The following is a 24,187-nucleotide window of genomic DNA, read 5'->3' on the forward strand; positions in this document are numbered from 1 at the left end:
GGATCTTTTACACCCAGGAAAGCAGGCAGGTGGTGCCTTGGTTTGTTATGTCATCAGAAGAGGATCCCTGAGACTGTAGCACTCCCTCACAACTGTATCAAAGTGTCAGCCTTGATTTTTGTGCTCAAGTCCTGGAGTGGGATTTAAACCCAGAACTTTGGTAACTCAGATGCAAGTGTGCCGCAAACTGAGCCACAGCTTATGCATCTTATGCGTCGTCCCACAAGCCAAAGTTCCGGGAGAGGCTAACTTGCTCCTTCTTAACCCAGAAGTCAATCAAGTCCCCTACATCAAGCCTGGTTGAAGTCAGCCACAGTCAACTCGATAGAGACCAGGGAGTACTCTGCAGAACTGGCTGGTCCGTCGCCTCAACTGCAGAGTTTGTGTGAAGGAAAGTTCCTCTCAAAACCAAATGCAAAGCCACGGTGTTGGCAGTGGCTAGCACTGCTGCCTCTCAGCGCCAGTGTTCCGGGTTCAATTCTGGCCTTGGGTGACTGTCTGTTTGGAGTTTGCACGTGTGTGTGGGTTTCCTCCCACAGTCCAAAGATGTGCAGGTTAGGCTAAATTACCCTTTGGTGTCCAGAGATGTGTAGATTAGCTGGGGTTATGGGGGACAGAGTGGGAGAGTGGGCCTCGGTAGGGTGCTCTTTCGGTGGGTCAGTGCAAACTCGATGGGCCAAACAACCTTCACCTGCACTGTAGGAATTCTATTCAAATGGATCTCGAATGAGGACAGCTGAGCACCGACCCATGCAGAACCACAACAAGTATTTATTTAGTGCCTCAATGTAATAAAAACATTTAAAGGTGCTTCACAAGATCATAATAAAACAAAATATGGCACTGAGGCACATTAGGAGTTATTGGGGCAGGTGACCAAAAGCTTGGTCAATGAGGTAGGTTTTAAGGAAGGTTTTAAAATGAGGAATGTGAGATAGAGAGAAGAAGATGGGGGTATGGAGACTATATATTCCAGAGCTTGGGGCCTAGGCAGCTGATAGCACCATCGCTGATAGCGGAGTGATTAAAATCAGAGGCGAGCAAGAGGCCAGAATTAGAGCAGCTTAGATATCGGAGGGTTGTAGAGCTGGAGGAGATGACAGAGATTGAGAGCAGTAGGCCATGGAGGGATTCAAAAACAAGACTGAGAATTTATATTTTAAAAAGAGGTGTTGCTTGACAGGAACCAATGTAGGTCAGTGAGCACAAGGCTGATGCGTACGGGACTTGGCACATTTAAGACATGGGCAGCAGAGTTGGGGATGATCGGAAGACCATTTCGGAAGAGATCATCTAACATCACAACATCCTTATTTTGGACATGCCCGCTTTGAAAAAAAACAGTTGTTATCAGTCCAAAGATGTGCAGACTTTGGTCATGCTACATTTCCCCTTCGTGTCCAAAAAGTTAGGTGGGGTTAGTGGGTTACTGGGATAGGGTGGAGGCATGGGCTTAAGTGAGGTGCTGTTTCAGGGGGTCGGTGCAGACTCGATGGGCCGAACCACCTCCTTCTGCACTGCAGGGATTCTACAATTCTATGATTAGCCCAGAAAGGGCCTTCGAAAGAGATGCAGTGGAAAATTAGTCAAATGATGCCAGGTGTTCGGAGGGCAGAGTTAAGGTGAAATTTGATAGAAGTGTTCAAAATCATGACGGGTTTTGACAGAGTCAAGAAGGAGAAACAGTTTCCACTCTCAGAAGGATTAGCAGCCAACGGACACAGATTTAACACAATGGTAAAATAGGAAGAGGTGAGATGAGGACCGGGTTTCTCCGTTCTGGAGCTTAGCGGGGAATCGGGACTGGTCTCTGCTGGTGTTAGGAATGCGGCTCTCTCGCTCTCCTTTATCGTACATATTTATGTATGGAGGAGAGCTCATGGGATTCTGTCGGAATCCCGGTATTGGGCTGGCATTTTCAGCTGGCAGCACTGATGCCTGACCCTGAGATCCGGCAGCAGCGCCCCCCCCTCCCCCTCCCCAAAACGACAAGTTGAGGCATTCACCCCACTCAACGGGAATAACAGGTCACCCCCTCCCCCACAGTATGCCCACATGAGGGTGACCCAAACCCCTCCCCACAGATCCTCCCCATGACCCTCTCAATCAGTCCCCCCCCATCAGAGACCCCCACGGAAGAGCAGTCCAGGCAGTAAAATGAAAGATCACTGTATTTTTTCACTTATCCTTCCCTAACATCTACTGCCTCAGACAAAAGTGATTAAAGAAGCAGCTGTTACAAGTGTCAGAGGCTTCCTCCCAAAGCCAAGTACACTTGAAAGGGCTTCAAATCCCTTGTCAGTTTTTGAAATAAACAAATTCCATTCAATTTCACACAGTAATATATTTCACTAGCCAGTGATTAACAGTTTTATTAGACCAGAGAGTTGGATTATCTATATTTCACTTCACGCTTGAATGCATCTCAAGTATGCTGCTTTGATGCTTATAAACACTCTTGTTATGATTGACAGCTCCTTGCCACATCAAAAGGAGCGGAGTGGTTTCACTTCCTCTAATTCACAGCAGAAATGCCCTGCTCCAAACCTGTTTTCCGGGAGACGCTCCATTCTCCTCCCGATTGGGAATCCCAATCGTGGCGTCAGGCATTGGAGAATCCACCCCAAGATTTTTTTATTTTACTCTGCGTGTTATGATCCAGAATACAATGCCTGAAAGGAGAGTGGAAGTAGATTAAATGATATTTTTCAAATGGGAATTGGATAAATGCTACAAGGAGGGAGAATTGCAGAGCTATTAGAAAAGGGTTGGAGAATGGGTTTAACTGGAGAGCTCCCGGAAAGAGCCCGCAAAGGCATGATGGGACTTTATTCTACGACCAACAAGGACAGAGCAAAATGCCTTGATCACACTGTCTGAATGCACACTTGACAAGTGATTACTTGGACAAGGAATCAGAAGGGAGTTGGTACCTGGGAAGATGTACCCTACCTGGAACGCAATGGTAGCAGAAGAATGTGGAAAATAGAATGGGACTGGGGAAGCAGGAGAAACAGATCAAGAATCAAAAGAGAATCCTGTTATATTCCAAATATATTGGTCGCTTGTCCAAAGCCCCAAACCGATCAGAAGACTGATGGACGAGATGAAGATAAAAGAGGGAGAGGAAGGTTAAATTAATTAATTCTTTTTGCAACAAAGATCAATATCTATTGATTTGGAGAGATTATGTTTATGTGATCAGAACATCACAGCACTGATTTTAAGAGTGGCTAACTGGCTTAAAAGCGCTACTCTTTACATCCATCTAACTAACTATTTGCAAGGCTGTCTTTAGATAATTCACTGCTCCTCACCAGCCATCCCCCCCGACTACCAATTTCCATCCTTTTTTTTTTCTAAATTATATTTTCTCTGAAATGATGCTCACTGATCTTGGGTATAAAGAAATTGAGATGCAATCATTCATCCTCTCCTCACTTGAAGTGTGCAGTGCTTGTGCATGCCCAGTTCCCCAATAATATATATCCGCTGAATTACTTCTGAAGTATAGTTGCGGCTTTGGAGGAAATATGGCAATCTCAGTGCTGACGACAAGATCCCATAAACAGTGTTGTATATTTTATATCTCAGATCTATGCAGAGTTGATGTGAGTATCTATCAGTGCAACAGGTTTTACTCACTGTTTTAAAATGTCTGCTCAATGCTTCTGGTCTCTAGCTCTTTCTACATCTAGTTTACTTTCTTTGAGTCCACACCCAGGCAGCAATGAGATGAATGATCTTGTTGGTTGAAGGATGAATATTGGCCAGAACTTCCATCCTTTACTGGCATGGGGTCTTTTACATCCATCTAAAAGGGCAGACGGAACCTCATATAGGCGGTGGCGCAATGGTCTTGCCACTGGACTCACAATCCAGAGGCCCAGGTTAATTTTCTGGGTTCGAATCCCACCACGGCAGAAGGTGAAATCGGAATTAAAAAAAATTTTTAAACCTGGAAATAGAAGTCTAGTGATGACCTTGAAACCATTGCCGATTGTCATAAAATCCCATCCGGTCCACTTTTGGGGAAGGAAATCTGCTGTGCTTACCTGGTCTGGCCTACATGTGACTCATCCATAGCAATATGGTTGCATTTTAAATGGCCTAGGAAGGCCCTCAGGGATCGGCAATTGCTGGCCCAGCCAACAATGGCTGCTTTGCCTGAATGCATTTTTAAAAATTGATCCAAAACAATTGCGCCTCTGCTACTCCCTCTGTAATGCAGCATTTAATTAAGGGTGCTGCTTAATTCCTGCAGTGGGGTACTAACCCACAACCTTATGACTCTGAGGAATCACAGAAGACGCTTGTTCCAGAGGTGCCAGGTTACTATTCATTCAGCACTTACAGCAATCCAGAATTTTGTCCAAATAGCTAATCTTTGTGCATGGCCAGGGAAGTGTATGTTCTCAGATTGTCGGAGAGGCACTTGCACATAAACCAGAATCCATCCTCACCTGGACATCCATACTTTGGCACCCTTTAATAGCCGACCCTGAATAACCCATCAAGCTCCTCTCTTGACCAATGCAGTGGCTCTGTGAATTAATGCCTATGTCATAACCTGACACGTTTAAAACAACTCCAAATTTAACTGTTAGTTGTAGGGCAGGGGCTTGGGCCAGGGGTACCCGAAGCCAGAACAAAGCTGCTTTTCTGTTCCTAGGGCCATGAGCTGATGTCTTGCCACAACTTGCTGCATTTTTTTTGGGACTGCATAATGAGGCTCGAATGGCTGGCCTGAATCACTACCTTAGCCAAACCCATTTTAACTATCCTAAGTCATGAAGTACACTTGTAGACCAGAATGGAATCTCACCGGACAGTCACCGGAAGCCAAGCCAACTGAGACATGGGTGGCACAGTGGTTAGCACTGTTGCTTCACAGCGCCAGCGACCCGGGTTTGATTCCCGGCTTGGGTCACTGGTTGTGCGGAGTCTGCACGTTCTCCCCATGTCTGCGTGGGGTTCCTCCGGGTGCTCTAGTTTCCTCCCACAAGTCATGAAAGACGTGCTTGTTGTGATTTGGACGTTCGGAATTCTCCTTCAGGATACCCGAACAGGCGCGTTAGAGTGTGGCGACCAGAGCATTTTCACAGCAACTTCATTGCAGTGTTAATGTAAGCGTACAATAATAAAGATTATTATTACTACCCCATGAACACTTGGCGATGTCAATGGCGCAAGGCAGCAGAAAATCAGGACACATGAATTAACGATGACTTTATTTTTATGTCAATGTATTTCTAGTGGGATACACCTCCCCCAAATTACTCCCAGTCCTACTCTTCCATTACTTACTTCGACAGCATCTCCCGCATGACCTTTCACCCCCAAGTTCGGTCAAGAAAAGCTAAGGTCTTGGGAACAGCGTCAGCTCAAAGTTCCCCTCCATGTCATACACTGTCCTGGCTAGGGTATATCGCTGCCCTTCCGTTTCAGCACCAGGACAAAATCCAGGAATGCTTCCATCCAGAGGCCCTATGGGAGCACCCATCAGAATGACAACAGTGGCTAAAGAGGGTGCCCCTCAAACACCACCGCTGGGCAACTAGAGATGGGCAATCCATGTTAGCCGTGGCATACCCTTTTACAAGTCCCCTTTGTAAACAACCCCAGTTTGGAAGGTGACAATCTAGAATTGTGCTGCACTTACTCCAAGTCAAGATACTGCATGAAAATTTCACACGTACAATTAAGAGATGCTAGGGATGACACTGAATTATACCCTAAAGTTAAAAGGAGAAACGACTTCTGCAGACTCAAGGCTCAAGATATTTTGAACCTCGCACCATGCAACATGGCGCCACCCGCAGCTTGCCAAATAGTGCCCTCCTTTTGGCCAGGCTCGCGACTCCCGGACCACCCCAAACATTACCCCCAGCCCCTGCCAAAGTCCCCCCTGCCGCAGATCAGCTCTCCCCCGACTGCGGCAGTGCTGGACTGAGTTCCTGACAAAAAATGAGGGACCCATGCCGCCGGGAACTCGGCCGGTCGGGGGCGGATCATCGGGTAAGGGCCTCAGGAAAGAGTACGCCGCTTTGGAGGGGGCTGAACATCACGAAAGCGGTGCCGCCCCGATTCCAAAGCAAACAGGGATTCTCCGGCCAATCGCCGAATGCGATTTAACTGTCGGCATCCGGAGAATCCCGTCAGCTGTCTTCCAGATAAGACATTAAACCGAGGCACTCACTGCTCCCTCACGTGGATATAAAAGATCCCTTTGACACAATTTGAAAAAGAGGGAAGGTCTCCCAGTGTCTTGACTCCAAGACTAATGGATGCTCAGTTCATTTATTTCATTTCTGCTGGTGGGAGTCTGCTCTGCGAAAACCACCAGTCATATTTCCTAATTTACAACAACACTTCAAAGTTACCAAATTGGCTGTAAGGCATTCCAGAAACACACGCGTGTTCTTTCCATCTCACTCAAGTGGATCATGTGCAAGCCTAAACAGCAAGCAATCCGCAGGCTGTTGGGCTGCAGGGTCTGGCGTGGCGGAGATGGCTCCTGCCGGTAATGTGTTCCTTTGCGTGTGCTCAGTAACCTCGGCGATCAACATCTGACATGTGGGAAGCTTTCAAATGTCAGTTGAAAGGAATTCAGGACCGGCATGTTCCTGTGCGGAAGAAGGATAAATACGGCAAATTTCGGGAACCTTGGATAACGAGAGATATTGTAGGCCTCGTCAAAAAGTAAAAGGATGCATTTGTCAGGGCTAGAAGGCTGGAAACAGACGAAGCCTGTGTGGAATATAAGGAAAGTGGGAAGGAACTTAAGCAAGGAGTCAGGAGGGCTAGAAGGGGTCACAAAGAGTCATTGACAAATAGGGTCAAGGAAAATCCCAAGGCTTTTTACACGTACATAAAAAGCAAGAGGGTAGCCAGGGAAAGGGTTGGCCCACTGAAGGATAAGCAAGGGAATCTATGTGTGGAGCCAGAGGAAATGGGCGAGGTACTAAATGAATACTTTGCATCAGTATTCACCAAAGAGAAGGAATTGGTGGATGTTGAGTCATAGAAGGGTGTGTAGATAGCCTGGGTCACATTGAGATCCAAAAAGACGAGGTGTTTGGCGTCTTGAAAAATATTAAGGTAGATAAGTCCCCAGGGCCTGATGGGATCTACCCCAGAATACTGAAGGAGGCTGGAGAGGAAATTGCTGAGGCCGTGACAGAAATTTTTGGATCCTCACTGTCTTCAGGAGGACTGGAGAATAGCCAGTGTTGTTCCTTTGTTTAAGAAGGGTAGCAAGGATAATCCAAGGAACTACAGGCCGGTGAGCCTTACGTCAGTGGTAAGGAAATTATTGGAGAGAATTCTTCGAGACAGGATCTACTCCCAGTTGGAAGCAAATGGATGTATTAGCGAGAGGCAGCACGGTTTTGTGAAGGGGAGGTCGTGTCTCACTAACTTGATAGAGTTTTTCGAGCAAGTCACAAAGATGATTGATGCAGGTAGGGCAGTGGTACAAAAAATGAAGTCACACAGGATCAGGGGTGAGCTGGCATGATGGATACAGAACTGGCTAGGTCATAGAAGGCAGAGAGTAGCAATGGAAGGGTGCTTTTCTGATTGGGGGGCTGTGACTAGTGGTGTTCCACAGGGATCAGTGCTGGGACCTTTGCCGTTTGTAGTATATATAAATGATTTGGAGGAAAATGTAACTGGTCTGATTAGTAAGTTTGCAGACGACACAAAGATTAGTGGAATTGCGGATAGCAATGAGGACTGTCTGAGGATACAGCAGGATTTTGATCGTTTGGAGACTTGGGCGGAGAGATGGCAGATGGAGTTAAATCCGGACAAATGTGAGGTAATGCATTTTGGAAGGTCTAATGCAGGTAGGGGATATACAGTGAATGGTAGAACCCTCAAGAGTACTGACAAAGAGATCTAGGAGTACAGGTCCACAGGTCACTGAAAGGGGCAAAACAGGTGGAGAAGATAGTCAAGAAGGAATACGGCATGCTTGCCTTCATTGGCCGAGGCATTGAGTATAAGAATTGGCAAGTCATGTTGCAGCTGTATAGAATCTTAGTTAGGCCACACTTGTGTATGTGTTCAATTCTGGTCGCCACTCTACCAGAAGGATGTGGAGGCTTTAGAGAGGGTGCAGAAGAGATTTACCAGGATGTTGCCTGGTATGGAGGGCATTAGCTACGAGGAGAAGTTGAATAAACTCGGTTTGTTCTCACTGGAACGACGGAGGTTGAGGGGCGACCTGATAGAGGTCTACAAAATTATGAGGGGCATAGACAGAGTGGATAGTCAGAGGCTTTTTCCAAGGGTAGAAAGGTCAATTACTAGGGGGCATAGGTTTAACGTGCGAGGGGCAAGGTTTAGAGGAGATGTATGAGGCACGTTTTTTTTACACAGAGGATAGTGGGTGCCTGGAACTCGCTGCCGTAGGAGGTGGTGGAAGCAGGGACGATAGTGACATTTAAGGGGCATCTTGACAAATACATGAATAGGATGGGAATCGAGTGATATGGACCCCAGAAGTGTAGAAGATTTTAGTTGAGACGGGCAGCATGGTCGGCACAGGCTTGGAGGGCCAAAGGGCCTGTTCCTGGGCTGTACTTTTCTTTGTTCTTTCTAGCGGGCATGATCAGAGGCAGGAAAACCTTGCCCCTCGTTGCACTGAATCCAATACCAGTACCTCAACTTCTACCCCAGGCCACTCCAAAACAATGTTCAAAGTTGGGTTGATCTGGAATACAGGGCTTAGCAATACAGAATCACAGAATTCTTGCAGCAGGTGTCTTTGCCCAGAAGGTCATTGATGGAGGCATTTTGTGAATGAAATATTTAAATCCTAGCTTGAACAGCCCAACGCATTTCTCCGAATGACTGTTCCACAAACCTTGCATTTTTCTATTATAAATGTGCCTTTAGGGCAGCACGGTGGCGCAGTGGTAGCACTGCTGCCTCACAGCGCCAAGGTCCCAGGTTCGATCCCGGCTCTGGGTCACTGTTCGTGTGGAGTTTGCACATTCTCCCATGTTTGCGTGGGTTTCGCCCCCCCACAACCCAAAGATGTGCAAAGTAGGTGGATTGAAAGCGCTAAATTGCCCCTTAATTGGAATAAATGAATTGGGTACTCTAAATTTATTTATTTTTTAAAAAAATGTACCTTCATTGGCACAAATGGAAGATATCAAAGGAGGTTTATTTTTCTTTTACAAATGGCTGAGGGCATCTGAAAGGGCAGCTCCACTCTGATTAGAATTGCAGATAAAACCTGAAGGGTCACTCGGCCTTCTGTGTGGTGCTTTTGTTGGGGTCCAATTGATCTTCTGCTCCTTTTGTTCGAGGCTGAATGCAGCCTGGCCACATTTGAGAGAGGTCAGGGGGGTCACAATTTCAAGCTGCCTGCGACTCCGAGCGTCACAGGGCAAATCGAGGTTCCACAAGTCAACTGAGCAACTCCTTTCCCCAACTGTTCAATCGCATTCCACAATGATATGCGCAAGCGAAGGAACTTGCATTTACATAGCACCTTTCACAACATCTCAAAGCATGTTACAGCCAACGAGGCTCTCTTGAATTTGTGGTCACTTGGGATGCAGGGAGAACGCAGCAACTACATTGTGCAACGGCACAATGAGCTGTTTCAGTGACACTGGTCGATAGATTGGCCAGTGCACTGGGGAGAATTGCCCCGCTCTTCAAAATAATGCCATGGGATCTTTGATGTCCCTCTGAGAGGGCAGAAAGAGCCTCTTACATCCTCATTTGAAAGACAACAAAGACTCAGATCTCTGGAGCGAGGTGTGACTCCAGCAGCCACACTGACCACAGCAGATAGGCATGCAGCCATTTAGTCTCCCAGTGAAAAATCTGGTGGCGTAATTTTTTAAATATAAATTTAGAGTACCCAATTCTTTTTTGCCCCAATTAAGGGGCATTTTAGCGTGGCCAATCCACCTACCCTGCACATCTTTTTTGGGTAGTGGGGGTGAAACCCATGCAGACACAGGGAGAACGTGCAAGCTCCACACGGACAGTGACCCGGGGCTGGGATCGAACCTGGGTCCTCGTCGTCGAGAGGCAACAGTGTTAACCACTGCACCACCGTGCCGCCCCATCTGATGGTGTATTTGATCTTGTTAACAAATATTGTTTACCCCTTTTATATCTATTTAAATTACCCATGCCAGTCAACACACACCCCTTCACCAGTTTTTTCATACTTAAAAGCACTAATAAACGCAAGCTGTTATTAAATGGCCAAAGGAATCTGTCATATTGGAGATCTTGGATCGAAAAAGCGGCACGTTAAAGCATCGTATGCAAGCCTGCTGCCTAACAGCTCTAACAGATTAATGGACCAAATAATGTTATTTGATCTCTCAAGACACTTAACATTCCTAGAATCCTATGTCGCGAATAAAGAAGTGGAATATCACTACGAACCTATGGGTCTTATTTCAATTGATGGCATAATGAAGGGTAATCCACAAAATACAGGCAAAATCCCTTAAACAGGAAACTTATTCATGTCTCCGGTTGTGGTATACTGGGGAGGGAAGTAATGTTCCTGTGTAGGAATGAATGCAAACAAAAAAAAGAGCACATTTCATCAGGAAATGCTCCAAATTTGCCCTTGCTTTTTCCCTAGGACTGGACCAGAATAAGCTCCTGGCTGGTGGGCAGCACGGTAGCACAGTGATGCTTCACAGCGCCAGGGTCCCAGGTTCGATTCCCGGCTGGGGTCACTGTCGGTGCAGAGTCTGCATGTTCTCCCTGTGTCTGCGTGGGTTTCCTCCGGGTGCTCTGGTTTCCACCCACAAGTCCCAAAAGACGTGCTGTTCGGTAATTTGGATATTCTGAATTCTCCCTCAGTGTACCCGAACAGGCGCCGGAATGTGGCGACTAGGGGCTTTTCACAGTATCTTCATTGCAGTGTTAATATAAGCCTACTTGTGACAATGAAGATTATCAATGTTGGGTGCATGCTCATTACAATAAAGTAGGTAAGAGGTGCTTCTTGACATTCAAATCTCAAGTCCAACCAAGACTGACAGTACGAAAGTTGATCCCTTTTCCCACTGTGGTGGCTCACAGCATTTGAGTGTTTAACAGCAAAAGCAAGAAGGCCAACTGGGAATAGTCAATAAAAAAGGTACTAGAGGCGGTGGTTGGGATTTTTCAGGCCATTCCTGCCAACGGGTCCCATCGAAGGCAACCCCCCCCCCCACCACAACCCACTGCAGCGGGTTCCCTGGCAGCCGGACAGGTGAGCCACAGAAAATGGTGTAGGCATTGGCGGAACCGGAAGATCCCGCCGACGACCAATGACAAGCCTCCTCCGTCGCCAAAATACACGCCGCAGCGAGGGGGGGATGGTGGTTGAAAATTCCGTCCAGTTTCTTTTTCTAAAAAAAAGTGTTCCATTTGCCAGTCACAAACCTTTTCAATTCCTGCAGATGAGGCCCGATCAGGTGGGTGTAAAAGATCCCCGATTATTATTTGTACAGCAGCAGGGGAGTTTGCCGTTGTCCTGTCCTGGCTTAACCCTCAATGCACATATCTAACCGAGATTATCTGCTCAATATCACATTGCCGAATATGGGAGATTACTGTGCACAAGTTGGCCGCTGCATTTCAAATGTTGGCTGCACTTGAAAAGTAAATCTTTTGGATATCCTGAGCTTAGAATGGACATTATATATAAATGCAAGTTCTTTCTTTTTCTGGTGTTGATAAACATTCACTTAAAAAAAAAAAATCACAAACTTTCAAATATACCAGATAGTATTTGATTACTCTGCACTTAATGAACTAACCATGGAAAGTTAGTTAGCTTTCACTAAGGGCCGGTTTAGCTCAGTGGACTAGATAGCTGGTTTAGAATGCAGAACAAGGCCAGTAATGCAGGTTCAATTCCCGTACCAGCTTACCCAAACTGGCGCCGGAATGTGGCGACTAGGGGCTTTTCACAGTAACTTCATACTTGTGACAATGAAAGATTATTATTACTGTGCAGTGGAGCCCAATCAATTCTTGCCTGCTTGCCGCAAAGAGTGGCATTTTCACCCCAAAGTCAGAATGTTGTGGGTTCAAATCTCACTCCAGAGACTGGTGGGCATAATCTACGCTGAGACCCCAGTGCACTACCGAGGGGGTGCTGCACTGCCACGGGCAGGGCATAATATTTAGGGTGTTACTAAGGACCCGGCGACACTGTTCCAAGAAATACAAGAAAGTCTCCACCCATCTGAGTCAACATTCTAAGCACGTTAACTGACCATTTATCTCACTTGCACTTTGTGGGGTCTTGCTTCTCCCAAATCGGTCACCATGTTTATCTGCATAACTGCAATAAATGGAACACTCTGAGCCAACTGCTGAGAAATGTTTTTGAATCAGACGGAATATATAAATGGATAACCATTCATCAAAGCTCAATCTTTCACTCATTGCAAACCAGAAACCAAATACGGTAATGTAGACATTCACATTCGAAGAGAATTTCACTTACCCGCATTCAACACAATGGTGATTGTTTAATCCAATTTATTATCTCAAACCAATCACAGTATTTCAGGGTTGAGGAGTTACGAGGATTCCATTTTCCTGCTAAACCACACCCGCGATGGTTAAAAATGTCTGACCCTAGGCTGCCCAACATTTGTGCTGACCCAAGGTACATTAGCAAACATGTTGCTCTTCCACATCCGGCCTCTCGATTGAAACCCAGGACAAAAGGACCAGGCTGGTCTCCCCTCTCTTCTCACTGGAAGGACCCTTGATTAAATCAACTGGAATCATATAATTTGCATGAGGAACCTTTATCTGAACTGGGAATGTTTGAAACGGACAAGGGGTTGTGCTAGCTTTCTGCAATGGTCTCCCATGTCTGGTCGAGCAATAAAATGTTCTTGGGGGAGGGGTTTAGAAAACAAGAAATGGAACAACGTCACACGAAAAGATGATTTTTCTTTTGCATGGCGTTTCTATCAAGTTTGTCCCGAATGGTTACGTAAACAACTCGTAAGTAAAGGCTGGTTTGGAAATTAAGCCCCCTCCCCCACTTAGATACGACCCTGACAACCGACCATTATAAATGATTGCAAGGGCTCCTGCTGCAGCAGAGGCTGCACTGCTGGACTTAACCCCAGAGGCCAGCATGCCATTTAAGCAGAATACATTTTCTTAGCTTTCTGGGAAACTGATGTTGCCCCAAATGTTCACCAAAGTGCAAGGACAATGCCCCTTTAAATTCAACCATTACAGGTCAATGGAAGAATTGAAAAGTATCACATTGACAAAGCTTTGGTGCTGCTTTCCCAGGACATCTTTAAGCTTCGGCTAACCTTTAACCCGGGGGGGGGGGGGGGGGTTATGCACCAACCTTTTGTCATGACTGCAATCTCAGTGTCTTCCCCATGGGATAGAGTGCTCCGTGCACCTTGATCTCCCACACAGTGAGCTCCCAATTTCGAACGGGCCACCTTGGTGTTACTTGTCGCTCACTCCCGCATCCGAGCCAGAAATCTGTGGGTTCAAGTCAGACTCTGCGAACTTGAGCGGAAAATCTAACCTACACTCGGAGGTGCCACCTTGTGAGTCAGGATGTTAAACTAAGGCCTTGTCTGCTCTCTGAAGAATAAAAATCCCACATCTTATCCAAGTTTAGTTATCTTTATCTAAAAACGGATTATCTGGGCAATTAGCACATTGCTCTTTGTGGGACTTTGCTGTGTGCAAATTGGCTGCTGTTAACTACAGTACACTTTAAAAGTACTTCATTGGTTATGAAACAATGTCCTGAGATAGTGAGTGGTGCTGCACACATGCAAGTCTTTATTTCCTTGGAATTTGCACATTCTCCCCGTGCCTGCATGGCCCAAAGATGTGCTGGGTAGGTGGATTGGCCACGCTAAATTGCCCTTTAATTGGAAAAATTTACAAAAAAAAGAAACCATAGAGTTAAACAAACAAAAGTCTTTATTTCCCTTCTATTTAAACACAAGTGTTTATTTGAAAGGAAGTAGTAACTCAGCTAACTAAGCAGACCAACGACAATCATCCCTAATATCACCACAGGAATTTCTATAATAATAATCTTTATTAGTGTCACAAGTAGGCTTACATTAACACTGCAATGAATTTACTGTGAAAATCCTCCAGTCGCCACACTCCGGCAACTATTCGGGTACACGGAGGAAGAATTCAGAACGTCCAATTCACCTATCATGGACGTCTTTCAGGATTTGTGGGAGGAAACCGGAGCATCCAGAGGAAACCCATGCAGGCATGGGGAGAATGTGCAGACTCCGCACAGAAAGTGACCCAAGCCGGGAATCGAACCCGGGTCCCTGGCGCTGTGCTGTCCAGGTACGGGATATTTCCCTCTCCTCCGGGAACATTTGCAATTTTCAAGACTCTGATCTGTAAAGGTAAAGTCGCCACAGTCCCATATGACCAGGGGCTGTTTTCCCCTTTGAGGGGGGAGAGCTGACTGGTGGTGATTTAACCCGAGGATCACCACACCTCAGGCGAGGGGCAAGGTTGAGAAGGCGGTTGAATAACCTCAGCCAGCACAGGAATTGAACCCACGCTGGCACCTATCCAGCCAAATGAGCAAACCCGCCCCTGTATATTCTTGTTAAATTACAGGATTATTCCTTTATCAGAGTTACAAAGTCAGAGCTCAAAGTGTGGACAGGGCAAACTCCTAATCCAGCTCCTTGCCTGCTCCAAAAAACAATTCAGATTGAATCCAATTCATGGTCCCACAAGAGAGACATACCGGATCCAGGCATTGCACCTGACCTCATGCTCATCTTAGCCAAATCACGGGGACAGGAAGCAATGGTGGGTAAATGGTGTCATGGTGCACTCATCCAATCTACATGGATGGCGCGGCAGGCCCAAGGGGCTGAAAAGGCCTCCTCCTCTTCCTCAGATTTTTATGTACTGTTGATTACATAGCAAGATTCATTTGAGATGATGAACGAAAACAATCATACAAGGAGCCTAACAGACAGCCATAACGTCGTGAGTGATTGACACAAATACACAATAGGCCAAATGATTTCACAGGCAACATGCATGTACTGGGTGCAGATAGCGCCTGTGATTTTCAGAGATGCACTAAGATTAATGTTGACCAAATTGTTGCCCAATTAATGTTTGGCTGCCTGCTCACAACTTTCACTGAGGTGTTACAACATGCTCGTTATGGTGTACTGTTGCATCTAGTTTTTTCTAAGCACCCAATGTTCCAACGGATTCCCTTTTCGATGCCGACTGAATTTTTTTTTCTTTTTGCCACTCTGCTCCTATTTCAGTCCACAAAGACAATCCGACCATATCAAACCTTGCTGGATGACTCACGGGGCCTTTTGTCCTTCTGTAGCCAGGAATAGTTGAAGAAGCTGAAATGCTCTTGAAATGCACAGCAGCTCTTTCTTTTCTTTCCTCCACTCTCCACCCACAATGTGCCCGGCCGAGCACACCAAGACTGAAACCACCTACACAAAATTTAAATTCAATCGAATTCCTCGCCTCAGAAAACAACTGCCTTCAACAACTTGCACTTACGCCGAGGGAAAGGTCACCAGGGACTCCACACAGGAGTAACCAGAGTAAAGTATAGATACCGAGGCACAAATTACCAGGAGAGCGACAGCTTTATCGGAAATGGTCCTAGTGGAGAATTTGGGGGGGAAAAAAAAAACTTTCATTTTTACAGCACCTTTAATACAGTCAAACATCCCAAGGCCCTCCATCCGAGGAGCATCGTAGGCAAAACTTTTTCCAAAATTTAAAGTACCCAATTCTTTTTTTTCCACAATTATGGAGCAATTTAGTGTGGCCAGTTCACCTACTCTGCACATCTTTGGGTTGCAGGAGTGAGACCCACGCAGACACGGGGAGAATGTGAAAACTCCACAGGGACAGTGACCCGGGGCCGGGATCGAACCCGGGTCCTCAGCACCGTGAGGCAGCAGGCTAACCACTGCGCCACCCTCCCACCCAGGCAAAACATGACACCCAAGTCAAAAGAGGTGTTAATAGGACAAATGTTGATCACCAAGTGGTAGGTTTTAGAGAGGGGTTTAGGCAAGGAATTCTAGAGCTTCGTGCCGCAATGGTTGAAAGCTGCTAGCAGTAGAATGGGGAAATCAATAAGAGGCTAGAATTGAAGGAAAGCAGAGATCTCAGAGGGCTGTAGGAGGGATGGACAAGATTAATGTGAGAGAAAGAGATACACCGAAAGGTTGAGGCTCCTAAAGATTTTTAAAATACACAATTGCAAATGTTAAATTTGAAGCTGGAGGTGGAGGGTGGAGAGTCAGACAGCCAATATAAGTCAACAAGGACACAAATCAGCATTCCCTCCCCAAAGAAATTGCAATTCAAAACCTGGGAGCAGTGTAGTTTTATTTCCCCTCTGCAATTCTTTTCCGCCTCATGCCAGATTCCAATTCCATGGGAAATAGACCACCTAGCCCAAGGGTGAGCCGAGATCACGTCACCAGGCTCGTTTCGCGCACAGAAAGCAACACGTTTCCTGAGTGATGTTAATTCACCACTTCGACTGGGCCCCAGACCTCACCCCATTATAGATCAGTGGCACACACCACCAGTACTTCACCCTGCTGTTTTACAGTTCAGAATGCTCACAGTTGGAAGGGCAGAAATCTCTAATTGTACTGCTGGGTATTGTTCAGTCTTGAAGTGGACAGAAGGTAAAATAATATCTCACAGTGACCATGACACCTAGTAACTCCTCAAAGGTTCCTTAAATTTGCAAGGGCCATTGAAATGGCACTCTCTGAGGCAGCCTAATGATGGATTTGCTCCCGTCACATCTACACTGCTAGGTTTACACAGAGATGAACTCCAGTGTAGATTCCGTTCTGAAGCATGAAGCAGCATAGACCCAGTGCCAAAGTGAGCATTCAGCCACCGTCACACATCTCCAGGCAACAAAGGACACCAGTGTATTACGAAGCTGAGATTTTTGCAGCATCACAAAGGGGGCAGGATGCAGGCTTCATTGGCACGGTTACTGATCTTCGGGCATTGCATGTCAATGGGAGGGATACAACACTATCCCACTGGAAGAGGAAGCTGCATCTCAGAGCCCGGATCTAGACAAGGGAACCCTTTAACCTACTCTACTCAGGGGATACAAAGGTGGTACGATTGGGGGTGGGGGGGTGGGGACAAATGAAAGGAAGGTGGGGACTAAATTTGAATGGGTGTGCCGCAGTTGTGTATACAGAGTAGTCACTTGCACTTGCAGAGACCCACCAGGTCCAAGGAGAGGAATGGTGTCTTAGATGACAATGTTCTTAGAACTGATATAATTTCACAAAGAATTGACAAACACCTTTATATTTAAAGAGAAACGGCTCAGGAATAAATAATACAGCTAATGTTTCGAGGACCACGCTTTGGCAGAGAAAAAAATGGAGGCCTAGACGTCTTAAGTAATTCAGGCCCGATGAAAACAATTTTTAAAAGTGATCAATGAAGTTACATGAGTAAACACGTCACTTATCTTACACACAGAAAAAGTGCAACAAAGGGAAAATGAGATAAATGACCAGCTAATTCAAGTTTTTCTTGGTTGCGACTTAAGGGAAGAATGCTGACCAGGACTCCGGAACGTCTCCTCCTACTTTTCTGTGATGTTTGAAATCCACTTGAAAAGACAAGTGGAAGTTCAAATCCAGAAACAAGGATTAGAAAGAAAAACCATTCATTATATCGGTGTGAGCAAAAAAGATGGAAGCTAACCACACAATATGTTCTTTAACTAAACTGGAGTGAGGGCAGCACGGTGGCGCAGTGGGTTAGCACTGTGGCCTCACGGCGCCGAGGTCCCAGATTCGATCCCGGCTCTGGGTCACTGTCCTTGTGGAGTTTGCACATTCTCCTCGTGTTTCGCCCCCACACCCCAAAAATGTGCAAGCTAGGTGGATTGGCCACGTTAAATTGCCCCTTAATTGGAAAAAGATGAATTGGGTACTCTAAATTTTTTTTAAAAACTAAACTGGAGTGGCAGTGACAGTGCTTAGCACTGCTGCCTCACTGCGCCAGGGACCTGGGTTCAATTCCGGCCTTGGGTGACTGTCTGTGTGGAGTTTGCACTTTCTGCCAGTGTCTGCATGGGTTTCCTCCGGGTGCTCCGATTTCCTCCCAGGCGAAAGATGTGCAGATTAAGTGGATTGGCCAAGCTACATTGCCCCTTAGTATCCAAGGATATGTAGGTTAGGTGGGGTGAGCGGATAGGCCGGAAGAGTGGGTCTGGGTGGGATGCTCTTTCAGGGCGTGGGTGCAGACTCGATGGGTCGAATGACCTCCTTCTGCACTCTAGGGATTCTATGATTCCAGTGTCCTACACTATAAGAGCCATGATAAATAATAAAAATTGACTGATAACTGCTCAGCGCTGGCTAAAACTGTTCATTGTCAATGTCCACACACATTGGATTGCAAATGTAGATTAGGCAACACCATAGCTGATGCTTTTTCATTCCGTACCATAACAGGACTGAAGCCACCGCACTGATACAGTCCTTTGACATCAAAAAATATCTCAAAATGCTTCACAGCAACAGAATCAAAATAAAATTTGGCACTGAACCATAAGGAGATAGGAGGACAGGTAATGAATGGCAAGTTTGAAGAAGCACTTCTAAAAGGATGAAGGAGGCGAAGAGATTTAGAGAGAGAATTCCAGAGCTTTGGGCCAAGGCAGCTGGAGTTATGGCACCAATGGTCGAAAGGAAGAAGTGAGGGCGGACAAGTAATAAAACTACATTCCCAGGAGAACAAAGAAAATATTCTAAACACACACCTCCTTCAACCCTGACAGTTTGTAGTTTGGAATCTGTAGAGTGCGTGAAGCTGTTTAAATGGACGATGGCCTTGCAAAAACAGCACCTCAATAACCAATTCCCACCCACAATCTGTATGCAGATGGTCAACCCGGACAAACCTGATCAGGCATCAAGCCTGTCCTACTTTATACAAGGATTGATAACAAGGGCACGGTTCAATGTAGTAATGGTGGAAGATGGAGGCAGGCTGTCTGCAGACACAAGGTCCACACTGCCTGATACAAGGAAGACATGGTGAGCGAAAGCCATGTCCCAACCAGATCTGCTTCACAAATATCCCGATTTGTTAGAAGTCACAAGTATTAGCAGTGGATTCGGACCAGGAAGAGGAATAAAGAGAAATAGCTGATTTAATAGCAGGCCATTTTCTGTAACAATGGAAGCATCACTCAGGATTAGGAAAAAGCAAGTCACCATTAAAGTTCATTCTTCCAGTAGCCTACCTGTCCAACCACAACAATCAACAATATTCGATCTTCAACATTTTTCTCCCTCTGACTCCACCTAATTATTCAAAATATTTAATCGGTCTGCACTCTTCCTATTGGCAGCCATACCTTCAGCATTTAATCCCCAAGCTCTAGAATTGTCTCCCTAAATCTCTATACCACTTTGCCTCCCTTTGACACCTTTCCGAAAACCCACGTCTTCGACCAAGCATTTTTTTGCACCTCTCTCAAGATCTTTCCTTTTGGATTGGTGTTCCTTTTTATCTGATTTAACTTCCTATGAAGCCTCTTTGCCAATTTTCCCGACATTAATGGCGCAACATACATTAATGCAAGTTGTTGCTTGAAGTGCGTGCACATTCTTCCTGTGCCTGCATGGGTTTCAGCCCCACAACCCAAAGAAGTGCAGGGTAAGTGGATTGGCTATGCTACATTGCCACTTATTTGGAAAAAAAATGAATTGGGTTCTCTAAAATTTTTTAAAAGTAGGGCAACGTTGTTGCTTGAGGGGAGACAGTTTGTAAGTTTACTTCACTCAAATTTAATGCTTCATACATATTTTATAGTAGCATTCATCATTTGCCTCAAGTCATCGCACTCTTTAATTAATCCACTACCCCCACCCCAGACAAACCAGATCCCATTTGGACCTGCAAGATTAAGCATTCTTTATCTCTCCTCATGACTGACTTCAATCAGTCTTTACTGACCCTTTGAAAAGGTTTTAAAACAAATGCCCCACAACCCTCAATCCTCTTAACATTGTGGGGTAAAAAATGATCTCCAAATTGTGACAATACACCAGCAGGCATTTGCAGCAAGAAAACTAAAGAACAAAATTCAGAAATTCTGCTTGGCACAATTAAGAATGAAAGAGTTTATCCAACGTATAAAACTGGGAAGGGTAAGCTTGCAATGGGACAAGTGCTGAGTTACCAAAGCTCTATTGCAAACACAAAAAAGCTCAAACTGGCGATCATGCTTCACTGTTAAAACCTTTACATTCCAATATAAGACCCTTCCAATATAAGTCCAAAGATGTGCAGGTTAGGTGGATTGGCCATGATGAATTGCCCTTAGTATCCAAAATTGCCCTTCGTGTTGGGTGGGGTTACTGGGTTATGGGGATAGGGTGGAGGTGTTGACCTTGGGTAGGGTGCTCTTTCCAAGAGCCGATGCAGACACAATGGGCCAAATGGTATCCTTCTGCACTGTAAATTCTATGATAATCTATGCTAACCCAAAATTGTCAATCTAGCATTCCAGATCCTCGAGAAGCTGATATGTAGACCCAGCACCTTCTGTTTCAATCCAGATTTCTGAAGTGCAGTGCCTGAACAGATGGATGAATAAAATTCAACAGTAACTTTCAAAAGGAATTCAATAGTTAGAGAAGCGGGGATGGATTGTTCTCCTTATAGCAGAAAAGGGTTGAAGGGAGATTTAAAACACTTGTTGAAAATTATGGAGCAGTTGCTGTTTCCACTGGGAGAAGAACCAGAGGACGATTGAAGATAATTGGTTAAAAAAAAAATCCAGCCCAGGGATGAGTTAATTTTTTTACTCTTGATTTACAATAATCTGAAATGCACTGCCTGTGAGAATAGTGGAAACAGATTTGGTAGTAACCTTCAAGAGGGAACTGGATAACTTGAAATGGAACAATCTACAGAGACATGGACAAAGAGCAAGGGGAAATAAGATTTATTGGAGTCACTCTCCCAAAGATTCGGAAGAAGCAAAATGGGGCCAAATTGCCTCCCTGGGTGCTGTATGAGATTGAGATTTGACTGACTATGAGTTTGCAGCTATCCCTTTTTGTAACAGTTGCACAGACCTGCCACTCCAGGGAGTTGGGAAGCCCCTCCGCGTTAAACAGAACTGCAGGGGGGTGAAAGCTTTGATTCAGTAATGCACTGCTGCCTTTAACCAACTGCCAAAGTGTTTATACCCCCCCCACCCCCTCTCTTCAAACCCTCCAAATACATGAAAAGGAGCCGAGATGAAAAAATCGTGCAGGATTTTATAAAGCATCACAGTGGACGAGATAAACCCCTGAGTATTTCCCCAGGCATGAAATATAAAGAAAGCATTTGGGAAAGGACAGAATGAGTGAGCGATTTTTTAAAAAAAAAAACTTAATTTTCAAATGCTGACTGGCCTATTGGGGGCTTTGTTTCTGTCAGCGGCTGAACTTCTCTTTCCACCGAACAATTCACTTCACAGAAAGCACCGAGGCAAATTTTCAGACACTTTGCCCCCACAATACACCTAACGCAGCCCTTTAGTCATGTTTTTGCTCCATGGAAATCGAAACCTGCTGTGCGTTTTGCAGCATCGTTTGATTTTATTTCCCGTGCTTGCAACGGCTTTTGTTTCCTTATACTCTCATTACAAACTCGAATTTCCCAGCTATCTGTATTTTTAAATATACAAAAACAAAAGTATTCTTGGATTGACTGTGCTTAAAAGAATTAATGTTGGAAAAATAAAACGAAATTCTGACTCTTAAGGGTTTTTTCGAATGATTGAAACCATTTACTCCAAAATATTACAATACTTTTTTTTTAATGCAGTGAATCCTTCGTATCGTCCACTAACTGTGATCCATATCCCACCAAACCTGTAGAATGGGGCAACATCGCTAACAAGTTGGAAACTTTAAAAACAAACATACAATGATGCTTCAAAAGATAGGGTTACAAATCAGCGCCCTCACACTCCAGTCCCAGCACTTTGCGGAGATGTTTACTCACAGTTCTTGGAGATTAGAGGCACTGGCTTCTGCCCAATTTGTTAAACCTTGGTATATTTCTTTAATCCAGACCTCAGTTCCTGCAGCAGGAAAGCCTGTGCTCGATATTGACACACCAGGAGTGGATGAGAAAGTAACAAAGCTCTACAGTTTTTCATTCACTTTTTTTTACCAAAAGCCTCCCCACCACGTGCTCGAAAAGGACAAAGGAAAGTAACATTCTTCCCGTCCCTTTAGGGCTCATCTCCAAAGTGCTTTTCTCAATTCAAGCGTGCAACCAGCCAGAACCATCCGACCCTTTTCATCCGTAAGCAAACCACAAATGCCACGTTTATTAGGGCACAAGCACCAGTTTCAAATGATGATCAAAATTCATTTTAAAACGTGCCAAATTATGACTGTGCAATCTTTATTAGCAATGTACTTCAGTCTCCTCAGTGCCCGCTGTTTCGCAGAAAGCCTCAAGGGCACCAGCGGGCATTGCATGCCCCCTCGCCAACTATTTTCATTGAACACAAATAACCAAGTAAACTAAATCAACTAAACTGAGGGACAAATGAGAGAGACAGTCCCTTAAAGGGAAACTGGCTAAAACAAACAAAGGAATCACAAATGAAACTTCAAACCAAAATGTGATTAAAGGGGTTAATAAGGCATCTCAGCCCTCGCGGTGCCGATCGGGCACGGAAGGCTTCAAGGGTGGTAAAGGGGAAGACAGTCGGAGCAGACTACCCCCTCGATCGTCCGCTGCCTGGACCTGCTGTTGGCAAGAAAAACAGAAAATACTGGGCAATCTCAGCAGGCCTGACAGCATCTGTAGAGAGAGAAGGGAGCTAACATTTCGAGTCTGGATGACTCTTTGTCAAAGCCCTGTTGACAGCAAGTTTGGTCAGGCCTAGGAGCAGGTTTGAGCAGGCGCAGACATTACCACGGAAGAGAGGCAGGCAGCCTGAATGTGGGCCAGCTTCGATCGTGCACAGCCTGGACCTGTTAATGGTCAGGGTACAGGAAAGGTCTGAGGATCCCCCAGTCTGCCCGCTCCCTATCCGCACCAGGTGGCTAGAGATCAGGAGGAGGGGGCTGAAGTGCAGCCAGAAGTAGGTAACTGGAGGTTGGTGTCCAGCAGAGTACCACAGGGATCAGTGCTGTGTCCCTTATATTTATATATATATATATATATATATATGTAAGTGTGGTAAACCACGTTATTGCATTATGTGTATTGTATTGTGCATGCTTGTACATGCCTGGGCTTGTAAAGGCTGGCTCCGCCTGTGGCTCCTCCCCTCGGGCTTATGTATAAAAGTGGCAAGTCTCCGCCGCCGACCCAGTTTGGGTCCAGAGGCAGGAGGCTTGCTGTTTAGTGTATTAAAGCCTCAGTTGAGTCTGAACTGTATCGGCGTTAGGCCTAAACCAGAGGTTTAGGCCAGCATGTAGATCCACCAATAGCATCCGCACTCTAAACGTTTCCTCTTTGACGACTTCAATCCCTCCGAGTTCTCCAATCCAAGATCGACATCGAAATCCTCAGCTTCCCTCGATCAAACGATACTGCACTTGATCTTAGCCAAAAGGCCGAGAAGCTGCATCCCGACCACCAGGCTGGGGAGTGCGAAACACTGTCCGAGTCACAGTGAAGAAAGCGGAAGGAGAGTCACCCGTGGACTGGAAATTCTTCGTGAACGGGTGCTGCTCGAGTGTTGTGGGTTTAAAGCAACAGATATCTTCTGCTTGCAAAACTTCCCCAACAATGGATATTTTGATGTCATCTTCAAGAGTGTCGCAGCGTGCATCAAATTCCTGAACGTCTTCAAAGAAAAAGGTAACCAGAGTCCCCTGTCTATCCTGACTGCGGAGCCTCTGTTTACGCTACCATCGCAGCAAAACCGGGTTGTTACACTGCACACGTACAACCCCCACATCCCCGTGTCTGATGTGCTCACGTTCCTCGCCAGGTAAGCTGAGCTGAAAAGTGACAGCGTGCAATTGAAAGACACCTTTGGCATCTGGACAAGTGAGCACCTGATCAAGGTGACTCTGAGAACAGACGGCAACGGAACCATCCTGCATCCCCCCTCCAGTTTCGCCATTGGAGGAAATCGTGGCTA

General features: G+C 45.7%; 1 long non-coding RNA gene across 1 annotated transcript in view; it reads right to left on the reverse strand.

Moving 5' to 3' along the window:
• LOC140390058 (uncharacterized) overlaps window positions 1–22,245 on the reverse strand; it is a 68,236-nt gene extending 45,991 nt beyond the window's left edge. Inside the window, exon 1 of the long non-coding RNA XR_011934545.1 lies at window positions 22,081–22,245. This is a non-coding gene — a long non-coding RNA (uncharacterized lncRNA). The remainder of the gene's footprint in view (window positions 1–22,080) is intronic.
• Window positions 22,246–24,187: the final 1,942 nt, after the last annotated feature.

The sequence above is a fragment of the Scyliorhinus torazame genome, chromosome 14, assembly GCF_047496885.1.
Source record: "Scyliorhinus torazame isolate Kashiwa2021f chromosome 14, sScyTor2.1, whole genome shotgun sequence".
NCBI classification, from domain to species: domain Eukaryota; kingdom Metazoa; phylum Chordata; class Chondrichthyes; order Carcharhiniformes; family Scyliorhinidae; genus Scyliorhinus; species Scyliorhinus torazame.